This window comes from Melozone crissalis, unplaced genomic scaffold (genome assembly GCF_028551555.1).
Source record: "Melozone crissalis strain CALT ecotype California unplaced genomic scaffold, PUWL_Pcris_2 ptg000008l_1, whole genome shotgun sequence".
Classification (NCBI taxonomy): domain Eukaryota; kingdom Metazoa; phylum Chordata; class Aves; order Passeriformes; family Passerellidae; genus Melozone; species Melozone crissalis.
The window spans coordinates 6,331,543-6,335,807 of NW_026535786.1; positions in this window are offsets into that span (position 1 = coordinate 6,331,543).

Consider the following 4,265-nt stretch of genomic DNA (forward strand, 5'->3'; position numbering starts at 1 on the left):
ATAAACACTTTTGTAAATGTGTGTGTATTGAATAGATCTCACTTCATAAAGTACAAGTGCGTGAAGTATTTTAATGTTCACTGCTGTCTTTTCATCACAAGAGCAGCACTGGAATCCATGTCCACTCCACATTTTTGCCTGATGACTCTCAGGAGAAGGGCCAAATTTTCACTGAAGATTTGATGGTGCCTTGTATCTGAGCCCATTGAGATCCTGTGACAGCCTTGAGCTGGGTGGAGGGGACCATCCTGAGAGCTTGGCAGCAGCTCCCAGTTTTCCTACAGGCTTTTTCAAGTTAAAGACTGCTAGTGGCAGATTCCTGACAGTGTATTCCCTCCCCTTGCTTTAAGGTCTTCTGTATCCCAAATTCAAGCCAGCTGCATTTGGGATCATTGAACAGAGAAATCTTGGATCTGCTGCTTGTAAGCTTGTAGGCCAGGTTCTGCAGAAGGATGTGGCAATCTGGTGTCACAGGATCTGAGCAGCTGACATGTTGTTGTGAATGAGTGTTTTGAGGTCCTACTGTGGCCCGAAGGGAGAAGGGATGCATCACACTTGTAGAACCATAAACAGACCTAAAAGGACTTGATGTGACTTTTGAGGTATAAAATGAACATGAACCATTTACATTGTGCCTGGTGACAGGGAGGGGTTACTTGGTTCCTTCTCAGCTGCAAGGCAGATGTTTTTATCTTCCTATGTTTGAGGCCTCATAATTTCTACAGCATCTACTTAAGCCTCTCTCTTTGTTCAGAAGAGTTTTTCAGGAATAAGGGCAGTTACTCTCACTACCTTGTTCCTTATCCATGATTTTTAGCATAGATCACCATCACAGAACATACAGGTAAACATTTTCAGTTTCTCAGTCTCTAGCCTAACTTCTGCACCCTCTAATCAAATGCTTTTCCCTTTGAGAGATGGGAGGGAGGAGGGTATTTGGAATCAAATAAGCTTCTCCTGTGGCTGAGCAGGGTATAAATGAGGTACAGCCTCTCCTGCCAGGGGTGCAGATGTGCTGAGGCTGCAGGCATTCCTTAGGCTGACCCAAGAAAAAGTCACACATGGTTATGCAGCAGGTCTGCACAGGTAAATTCCTTCTACAAAGAAGCTTTTTCAAGCCAGCATTGGTTGGCTTGGTTGTTTTTTTCCCTCCTTATTTACAGTTGAAATTTAGGCACAGGTTCAAAGACTTGCCTGGCATTGAAAAGACAGGGGAGCACAGCTCTGGAGATCACTGAAAGACCTTATCTCTACTTGCTGTCCCCAGCAAGAATCTCAAGCCCACCACAAAAGTTCCTCTGGTGTTTAAGGATCCTGCAACAGCAGATGGCAGTGGAAAGAGGCGCAAGATTTCTTCTGACAGGTCCAAGCCTAGAGCTCTACAGTCCCTGAACCCTAGACATAAACAGAAGAAAAAGGAACATAGGAACATCTTGCTATAGCAAAGAGAGAGACAGGAAAAGAGCAGAATTAGGCATCACAATTTTTAACAATGTTTAATTGATAAACTAATGATGTTTTTTAACAGAGAGGGGAAATTTAGGTTAAATACACAGAAGAAATTTTTCACTGTGAGGGTGGTGAGCAGTGACGCAGGTTGCCCAGAGAAGCTGTGGATGCCCCATCCCTGAAAGCATTCAAGGCCAGGTTGGATGCAGCTCTGAGCAACCTGGTGTAGTGGAAGGTGTCCCTGCCCATGGCAGGGGGATTGGAACAAGGTCTTTGAAGTCCCTTCCAACCCAAAACCATTCTGTGGTTCTGTGACCAAGGTAACCTGTGGGTGTAGTTGCCTGCAAAGTGTGGTGCCAGTGACAGCAGAACATGTTGCAGAACGTGGCAGGGCTCTGCTGTAAAGGACACGGAGCTCCCCACGCAAGGCCTCCTGGCACACACAGGAGAAGAAGGTACAAGGGCTTTGCAAGCTGCTGCTGAGTTGTCCAGCTGAGCTTTAGCCCAGCAAATCAGCACACCGAAACCACACCAGGGCTGCTTCAGTCAGGGTAGGGCAGGGCTCCAGGATGAGGCCAAGTGAAAAGGCCTGAACTCATGCCAGCATTTACCAAGTGCTGTGCCTAGTGAAGAGATTTTATGTATTGCAAATAAAACCCAGCTTGATGAACCCTTGGGGCAAGTGGAAAAGGAGTAAGAAATGTTGCCTGCCTGGAGATTATAAATCTGCATGTATAGCTTATGTAGAAGAAATGAAGTGAAAGATAGCATTACTCATAGCCAAATCACTGAGCACAGGGAAGGCAATACAGAAAAGATTTTAAGACATCATAACACTTGAAACCAGTTGTTTCTACTGCAGCACATAATAGGGTACTGCAGTTATCACTGGCTCTTTAAGCACCCCCTTGTGATGAACTGGACTGATACCCACTCTATCACCAGGAGTTAGAGCTGATCCAAGTGAGACACCAGAGACTCGATGCAGCTGGCTATGAAACACTGCTAGAGCTTCTACATCATATACCTGACAGCATCTTGACAAGAAATGTTGGGTCCAGCATAAATGATTTTTTTTCAGCAGACAATTCATTCACATACCAGGGTAAGTGATAGCTTTGGTGCAGGCTGATGTGATTATAATTATAAGCTTGCACAAAAATACTAAAGCTCAGCATGTTTAATTCTGAGGGTAATAAAACTCCTGAAAATGCACACTGGGTTTGTGATTGATTCCCTATGCATAGAAATCCATAAATCAAGACTAGATTTTAAATTAGGCAGGACTGTCTGTGCCATACCATTGAAATTAAAGCAGAGCACTCAGATCTCCTGTGCTTTGTGCAAGAGGACTGCACACAGAGTGAGAGCAAAAAGTATTGTTGTGTGACAGGCCCCTGTCAGCAAGATGGCATCTTCTGGGCAGAGCTCTCCTCATGCTCGGTAGGGAGACTTTGACCATGAGAGGATGGAAGAGGCACAAGAAGCTCTCTTGCTTTCGCTCCTGTAGTCAGCCAGCCTTGCATGTGCTCCCCTGGGCTTGTTCCCTTTTTGCAGGGAGCCTTTGCTCCCATTCCTTTCAAGCCCAGCAAAGCCTGGCACAGGCTGTACCCTTGCTGCTACACCTGCTGAACAAGAAGCAGGTTGCACATCACACTGGTTTCATGCTCCTTGCAAGGAAGAGCTGCTACTCTTCGCTTGCCCCTTACCTTTCCCCAGGAAGAGTTTGGTCTGTTTTCTCCAGCAAAAGCAACACATAACACAACTCCCAAGAGCAACACACTCCAGCCCTCCTCTCTTTCTGTAAATATTCACTCCTCAAGAGGTCTGAGCATCTGAAGGATGTTTCCTTCCCTCCCTTTGCCTTGTACCTACCTGGAAGCATACAGGGAGTTTTCCCTGTCCAAATACCTCTGTTCTCTCACAGACTCAAATTGCCAGCTTCCTGGGGAAGGAAGAGCAGATGGTCCAGCCCTCATGTCAGACATTTACCAAGGAAGGAGCTTCAAGGTCAGCGGAAGAGGCAATAAAAGACACATGGTGTCTTCAAGCTTCACAGCTCATTTCCCAGTGTTAAGTGTTAGCAGGAGTTATCTTTGATGTGGGGCAGAGCACAGGGGAGGAAACCTGAGCCCCAGAAGTCAGAGCATAAACTGAAATGTATTTACCAAAAGACAAAAGGCTTAAAATGGGAGATCTTGTCCAAAAGGATTTTAGGGCCTTGAGGAAGGCAGGTCACTGGGGAACTTCAGGGGAGTTCAGCGAGGATGAAAACAGCAAGTTGAAGGCTGAACAGAAAGAATGGCATTAAAAAACAAAAAAATGACTAGGTCAAAGAATAAAAGACAACCAAAGCACTCAACCATCATCTGGCAGTTATCCTACACAAATTCAGCATCTTGCATGAACAAGAGTTTAACCTGCCATAGGTTTGCAAGGTCAGCGGGTGGACGGTGCCCCTGTCAAAGGCCACCCTCTAGTGCCTGATGCTGGCATTTCTTTGGCATTTCAAGTCTACAATTTCTCCTACTTTGAGGTTTGTTTGGATTTTTTTCTCTTCTACTGCAAAGGGACCTTGCTCCCATGGGCAGCAGCTCTACATCTGCTCTTCTTGTGAGGTCTCAGTGCTGCAAGAGCCTCGGTATGCTCAGCCCAAGCAGAAAATCCTCAGTAGCCGTTCATTTGCTGGTCTAATGTCAAATCATGTCAATTGAATGCTTTGTATTTAAGGCAACTTTGCTCTGCAGTCCAAATCAAAAACCAAATGAATCCAACACTTTAGACACCAAGTGGAAAGGATTAAACATTTATTTACA